Genomic DNA, 8571 nt, shown 5'->3' with positions numbered 1-8571 from the left:
GCTTTGGGCAATATAGGTATACACTAAGTTTCAGTCTTTCTAGTGTTAAATTCATATAAGGCTTGTCTCGAAATACGTGAATAATTGATTACTTCTTACGATTATTCTTATTGTTACATCGTATAAAAGTGTCTTAGTATCAGCTTTTCATCCATGCATGTTCTCACGTTTGTATCGTAACTCTTTTCCCGTAAAAAGAACGACAGGATCGACGTGCCAGGAACAAATTTGCAATACCATTGGTGAGCGAAGCAAGAAATAGCCCGCGGATACCTCTATTCGACCAGTTCGCGGTTACATGAGGCCATAAAACGTAGGACGTCGCGTCGAATAAAAATTCTTCCGATAAAAATGCTTGAAAGCGGCTTCCTCGACTAGAATACTCCTACGAATGTAAAAAAGAAAAACTTCAAGGTGTATAACTTCCAAACAGTCGAAAGTCACGAGTTTTAAAAAAAACGACAGGATCGAACTGCGTTTTTATGCATCGAAGAAATGAATAAACATAAAATGCAGAAATTTTGTTATATTCTGCATAAGAGAGGCTGAGCCATCATGCATATATGACACAAAAAGAAAATAAATTTCTTCTACTATTTCCATTTCCTGTTTTAATATAATCATTTGAATTATTTCAACAATTATAAAATTCTACGTTTTCTAATTCTTCTCGTGGGTAGCAAGTAGAGAAACGACTTGCTACCCCTAATACCTTCCAAAGAATCCCTTCCAAATGGTCACATTTCCAGGATACAGGTCATTTCGATCCCCAAGATCTTCAGAATTCGAGAATAAGGTAAAGAAAAGAAAAGAAAACGAGATAAGCGAAAGGCAGGTAAAAACTCTGCGGACTCCTAATACCGTTTCGTTGAATAGCATAATCGCTCAAACGTTATCTCGGCAGCCGTGCATCGTGAAAGTAGACGCGACTGCCTGCTGTGATCAAGTTAAGAACCCCATCAGAGGCAAAGATTTGAAAACCGTAAAAATTACACTTGATTCGCTTTCCCAAGCCTCTGTAAATCCTCTCAAGTCCTCGAAACGGAACTAAAACGAGCCACGATGGACTACTTCCGCGCTTTTATAATCCTTAAATGCAAAAGCAGTAAGAAAAATTTTTCTTTACTACGTCAGACTTTTGAGAAATCAAGTAAAACGATGAATTTGGAAGACCTGAACCTCCTTAATTCAACCGTCTTAACTACATTTCTTACTATTTCGTGGCTTTTTACATGGATTTACTTTCGAACAGCCTTTTAAACTTGTTGTTAAAACACTTTATCCTATCTATAAAAAGATGCATCCCCTAATTTAAAATACCTTATCGGCTTAATTAACTACGTTTTAACTAAGGAGGGCAGTCGAGCTGGTTCGTTCGATGGACGAATGCCAATCGATTATAAGGGTAATTGCGAGAAATGAGATGAGGCTCGAGTCATCGATGCCCACGCTCTTTGAGGAACGCGCGTGAGAACGAATCACGGATTACGACACCCGGCTATGGCTTTAACGGCTATTAAAAGCGAACTTCGGAGAAAGGATTACGAGCTGGATTACCCGGGATCCTTCTAGGATAAATACTGACCCAGATACGCTGGGATCGGAATGGCGTTTACCTCTCCACTTTGAAAAATCATTAGAAAAACTAATTTCCAAGTTCCGTAAACTGTTTTGTCATTTAAACTGACTATTAAGTGTGTAAAACATGCAATGTACGAAACTAAGTAAATAAACTTTAAAGTATGTATAGAAAACTTCTATTCAAGTCCCATTTGTTTTTTAAACTGAATTGATTTTTTTCAAGTTTTATTCCGAATAGAAATCTGCATTTTAATTACAATACGTCTAAAGGCAATTTCTAAAAAGTCGAAAGAAGCGTACATAAAACATAATATCATTTGAATGGAAACAGAATGAAAATGAAAAAAAGATAAATGAACGAATGAAGGTTTTGAAGCGAGCGAGTGCGCCAAATCATCGATGCGATGCTTGTTTCGTGACTAACGAGCGGCAATTGCGGGCACAAAAAGAATCGATAGTTCTGCCTGACAATCGGTTCGACCGATTTCTTTATGATTTGGAACAGGTGCGCGAACGCGTATGAAATATTTACCTATCGTCGGAAATCTGTGGAAATAAAGTGTTGGTATCAAAGTTAAGGAATGCAATCGTTGCTTTTTAAGGAGGCTGACGAACGAAACTTGGTATCTATTAAAGGAAACCGTGACTAATCCTTGTTCTCCGGAATCAAAATGGAATCGAGCCTTTACCTTTTATAATTCTTGCATAATTCCGTTTACTTTCGATGCTAAAGGCTGAATAAATAAAATAAATGTAAACGAGCCTTTGAATCTTCAGCTTAAAAAATAACATTTGCGTCTCTCATTTTATATGTAATAATATTAAACGACGCAACAGTTGCGTAAACAGTCTGGAATGTACAGCTAAACCACGAAGAAACATTTGGAATTAAGATTTGTCTGCGAGGTAGAGAAGATCGCGATTGACACGCAGATTCCAGTTAGAAGCGGTCATAAACGAACTCAAGAGGCGATCCGTGAGGCAGGATTGCGAAGTGAATGGATGTGACACACTGAAAGAGGAGAGTTGGAGAAGGTTGGCAAAGGTGTCGGCCGGCATTCTTCGCGTTCCTACCACCTGCGACGCTCGAGCCGATTCGCTCCACCCGTCTTTACTGCATTGCACCAGAACGCAATGACACTGTTCCATAATCGACGATCGAGTTTACTGCTTTCTGGCTCGGTCGTGACCCGCTTTATTCACCGAAAAGTGAAATTTTTCGCACGTGATTCAAGGCTCGGCTGTCTCGCCTTTCGTAAGAAACGCTCCAAATGGAACTTAAATTAATCAAACGACTCTGTCCATTATAGAAAACGCGGCAGCCATCAGGGGATGATTTCTACACTTCAGAATAAACGCATTGGATTTAGCGATTATTTACAAAGTGACTAAGTACAACAGAATTTCATTGAAATCTGTGAACGACGCATGGGTAGGTTTATTCGCGAGAGACGAACTTAAGAGGATAGACATCGCGATTTCCGGTGAATTCCCCGCGAGACGGCCAATTACCACACGCCGGTGGGAAGTAAATTGCATAGAAACGAAAATTCTCCCGGAGATTTCGTAACGATCGAGTCCACTTTATTCCGCGCTCAGAGGTTTATAAAAGCCCTACGCGGTAGACACGTGGACCGAAGGTTTCTAGCCGCGGTTACTACGATAAATTTGTGCTTACGAGCACCTCGCCTACCCTACTACGTATCTGTACCGGGCGACCTATAAAAGTTGCACTTATTCACATTTTCAAAGAGCGTGTGTGCCCGCCATAAATACGTGGTCATTCTGATTACGCGGCCCGAAATGCTACGAGATTTATGAAAAGTGTATTGAGTTTCTAAAGGTTTCTTAACGGCCGTTTTATCTCCGCGAAGCTCAGCGCCCCGGCCATCGCTCTACTTTTTCTTTTCCTTTTATACGCAAGTAGCTGGACACGGGGCGAGAGACACGAAACAGCTTGAAATTCAATTTCGACCAAACGTTAAAGACCCGATTCCACTTTAAATACATTCGACCTCTGTCATTATATTTAATTAAATCGCGTCAGTTATAAAGTTCAAGGTTCGTGTAAGTCTAAGGGAACAAATAATCCGGGAGAACGCTCAATATAGTAATCTCTGTCTTTGATCGTAGTAAATCGTGTTATTAATATTTATCACGAGCATCTCTCTTGTTACGAAGAAAATCCTTAATAAATGAACGAATTCGAAGGAGAAGGCAAATGGTAGTCGTTCTCGGGGAAGATATCGAAGTAGCGACAGCGCGGGGGTAGAAAAACCAACCACCGGTATAAAATATGCAGCATTCGATATCTATTATTACTATTACGTTCTCGTGACGGTGACGTTGTCGTGTCATAAACTATGAACGAACGGAACGAGAGGAATCACTATCGCTACGGGGGCAAGTAGTAATTTATGAGAAACAATAGGTCGTGAAAAAGAGCGGGTGCAACCGGTACGCTCGTTTACCTTCGCGCCACTAGGTCACACGGTATTCCCTCTATCCGTCGCCGATCGATACGAGGAATTCTTTTCCATTACGCCACGGGATAATCGATTTTCTCTCGGAGGCGACGCGATGGAAGGCGTCTCGCTTATTTCTATAACTAGAGACACCGTCACCGCAAACAAACAGAAAATCAGTAAGGCAAATGTTGTTATACGACTATTAAAATTACGTCGTTCTTCGTTCCCGAGTTTCCTTCGTTCTTTGAATCGATTTTCTCCACGACAACGTTGCGATTATATATTTTATTTCGTCACTACAGGAAGTATAATTCGTTCAAATAATTCGTTAATTACTTTCACATCTTCCTGAATGACTATTTCCTTATCCTACATGCACTGCGTTACTTCATGACGAGCAAAAGTATGGAAAATTCAAGCCCCAGAGACGAAAGGGCACTTCGTAACCAGCCGAATGTTTACGCAGTTAAATAAGTGAAGACAAACGTATGACGCAGTTCGAGGCTTGATTCGACCTCGATCAATGAAACAATGATGAATTTGAAATGATTGGACAAACAGTAAAAAATATAGAACAGGATTAATAATTTTTAGTTTGCGATCGGCTTCAATGCGCATTGGCCATGGTTTCGATTAACGGCGTTAAAACTGCGAGGCGATCGATAAAAGAGCGCGCGAAAAAACACGAGCCGTGCGTTCACCCCCTTTCGTAGCGAGACAGCAAACAAACGGTCGTGTGCAGAAATTACGATCGAGGATTGATCGTGCAAAAACATCGAGGGTTAATTTATACAAATTGGCTGGATGAAAAAAAAAAAAGAGAGAAGAGCGGGAGGAAAAATCGGTCGAACAAATACGCTGCCGTAAGCTCGAAAGCAAATGCCAACGTAAAGCAAAGGGTAGTAATTGGAGATCTTTATCAAGAGTAATTCACCCGGTGCAATATTATATGAATAAACAGAAGCCCAATCTGTATCAACATAATTAGCTGAATTGTAAACATCCCTTCGCGTAGATACAATAATTATCAAAGAAATATTACGACTATTTCAGTAGACTAACGAGTGTGACACGCAAGTTGAATAAGCAAATCAAATAAGAGGACAGCGCATATACGCAGAGGGTGTAAATAATCGAGATTTGTAAGCAACACCGGTCAAGCAATTTTACCTTGCACACCCGATAAAAACCATCGTACCTAATCCGAACAATCTCTACACAACATCCTGCTGCGTTCCCACGAACAAAAACTTAGGGCTCTCGCGAGGCGAAATAAACAACAGGAGAAAGAAACGCAATTATCGCGAAAGCGAGTTATTGGTAAACGGTTGAACGGTTTCCCACGAAAGGAAACTGTTTCTCCACTCGCGGCTCGAAAAATGGCAATGCGGATTCGGATAAAGGAGAAGAAGATAAGAAGGTCAAGTGTCGATGGTGGTGCATACAGCAGCGGCGCAGAGGCGCATAGAGTCATAACGTTATACCAAAATTGGGGCAACGTCGTTCGAAACGTTTGCTTCATAAATTTAAAGTACGCGGTTTCAACTATTCTAACGTCTAGCATAGACTCAGGAACGTTCTGTTCGAAGACAGGTGTCAGCAACAATAGTCTAAAACTGTTTCACAACAATGAGAAAACGATGTTCCTCTAGCGAAATTTAGAGACCAGTCGTGAAAATTTCCAAATGAAATGTTTGTGGGTCTGTGCTATACACGGTATCGGCACCTCGTGTCGAATGCATACGTTAAATAACATTAATTAAAGGACAAGCGTAGGTTTCGATAGATTACATATATACTTTGCGCAGAATATTCCACGATACGTGGGTGATACTCAAGGGCAAAGACAAATAATAGTTTCATGCATTATGTATGAATACGTATTACGTTTGACCTTATACGGTATAAATAATCGTGCGCGATTACGCCTTCAACTCTTTACCTCAGGTATTTTTTATCCTGAAAAGAATTCGTCGCGTTCTCTCTATTGTAGTCGAGAATGTGAATACTTGGTTGAAAATGCATCTGTACGAATTCAAAGGACGTATTTACATGTAGTACACGCAAGGAATGTGATGCGAAGTGGAGTGAGATGTATTTACGTGCTGATCCGTACTTACGCGGGTACGTGCATCGTAATTACTTCACGTATCACCGTGTTTGCCCTTAAGCTGAACAGAATCGAACGCGTAAAAAGGAAAGCGTAGTAGAAACAAATAAACAATCGCATCGATGTAAGTTGTATAAGATTAAACCACCGAGCCTGTTACGCGAAAGTAAAAGCGCCCGCATTGCGTGTTATCCAACTACTTAATACTATTGGCGAATCGTTTGTAAAGTGCTCGTTTATGAGCAAATCAGACGATCACTGTTCAAAACATTTGATTACCGCCGTAGCTCGAGCGTTTCTACGATTCGAAATTAAACCGAAAACAACTTATTGTTGCACCCCGTGACCCTTTCACTATCCGTTGTATTTTCACGGGTGTTTATACTCGGAGATTGAAAATATATTGCACTTCATTCATAAAGTTTATAGAATACTACTCTATGTTTGATCGTTAGTTTACCGCTTCGATTTTCATATGACAATCGACCAATTCGATTCTGTCGATTAAAACGCAATGCCGGACGAGAAGCACGCAATGCGTACATATGTGCTGAAAGAAACGAATTCACGACTGTGGTTCTGTATCATTACGTGAAAGAATTGAAAAGGTTTGATTCTTTTTATTACCGGGCATTTAATTAATGCATCTGTCAGAGTGGAACTCGCTGGTTCGAACAAAACAGAATCGATGGTGTTTGACATCGGATGGCGATTGCGACCACATACACACGGTACAGTTGACACTTAATAAATAAATAAAGAATGGAAAGAAGACTCACCTCTTCGGCAAATTCGAAATCCCCATCGAATTTTCTCTTGCACCTCGCCCCGGCGACTAGAACCAGGAGCACCGTGGCCACGAACACCCACGAAAATCGCATGGTAGTTGTAGCCGCAGGTGGAACACCGTTCACCGTGAACTAACGCGAAATGAAACGCGGTGATCCGCGGATTCCCGTAAGCACGTGCACCGTGCGACCCGATTTGACAACTGCACGGACAAAGGACTCACGGAACTACGACGGACGGCGAGAAAAAAGGGCGCGCGCGTAAAAGTAAACTCCGACACGTTTGTACTCCCGTTCGAAGACGAGACGAAAGCGGTCAGCACGGCGGTCGAACGAGTTGTGACGACGCGAGCCGAGTCGAAGCGACGCCGCACTACTACGAACGCGTGCCCCCTCATTGGTCGGAATCCGGCGAACATCGGCAAACATCGGGGCGGTGGGGGTTGCGGGCGGCTTTCTATGTAAACCTGCCTAACCTTATCTCTCTTGCTCTCTCTTTCTCTCTCTCTCGTTTCTCTGCTTCACACGCTCCCTCTTATTTTGCCTCTCTTTTTCTTCTTCTGGCTACGAATACGACTACGAGTACGACGAGCCTCTGATACCAAGATTCGCGCGAGCGCGTGGTGTGGTACATTGCGCCAGTCAATACCTCCACCTGCTCTCGGTTCACCCAGCCGGTGTTACCAATGAGTTGACGGGAGGAAAAAGACCGCGGGGAATTCGGCACCGGCAAGGAATCCAATCTCTCGGCACTCACCACCGGAGGACGAAACAAGCTTGAGCGAAATTCTTTTCTTCTTGTCTATACCTCCTTTTCAAATTCACTTTACCGTTACGTTAGGTAGATCGCACAATTGACATTAATAACTGATTATAAATTTCGCTAATGACATGTGTCGCATCATTGCGCGCGCCTAGATACATCAAAACATTTTAGTTGCCTGAAAGAGAAAGATAACTAATTAAATAAATAACGTACGATTAACTGAAAATTTCCGGAATTTTATCCTGGAATTCCAACAAAGCGCAGAAGAATTTGGAGAATCCCGTTTTCGTACCCTGAATTCACAGAGTTTATAGTATAATATAAATGACCCAACTAGCGTAAGAATAAATCTCACCGTCCCTTTATTCAGCTAAAAAGGTTGTTACGAACAATTTAAAAATGTATCTGAGCATTAACGATAATTAATGGTACATTGAACATAAATCGTAAGGAAGAACGGTAAAAATCGATTACAAAAATGATAAGACTAAGATTGCTATGAATTTTCTTCGACTCCTTTGAGATTTGTAGTTCGAGTAGGAAGTTAACGTAATAATTTCTTATTTCCTTACCACGCACCTTACGTGCACTGCATCTTAACCAACCTACCCTCTCCTGAGCTATTTTCCTCGGGTAGAACACTTCCCTGCACTTCCCGTGGGAGTGGAAACTAAGAAGACAATGTCCCACACTTCCTCTACAAAATAGATCACATCACCGGAAGAAACAAACGAGGAAACGTTACCGCGATTTTATGCACGTTCAATAGCAATGATAATTGTTGCACAGGACAAGCTGTGGAGAACATTCCACGTGCGACTGTTATAAATTATTTTTCGTTTCGGTCGTCAGTTTACT

The sequence above is a fragment of the Ceratina calcarata genome, unplaced genomic scaffold (genome assembly GCF_001652005.2).
Source record: "Ceratina calcarata isolate Rehan_Ccalc_2016 unplaced genomic scaffold, ASM165200v1 scaffold98.2, whole genome shotgun sequence".
Taxonomy (NCBI): domain Eukaryota; kingdom Metazoa; phylum Arthropoda; class Insecta; order Hymenoptera; family Apidae; genus Ceratina; species Ceratina calcarata.
The sequence above is the reverse complement of the archived record's forward strand: the minus strand, read 5'-3'. Positions refer to the sequence as shown.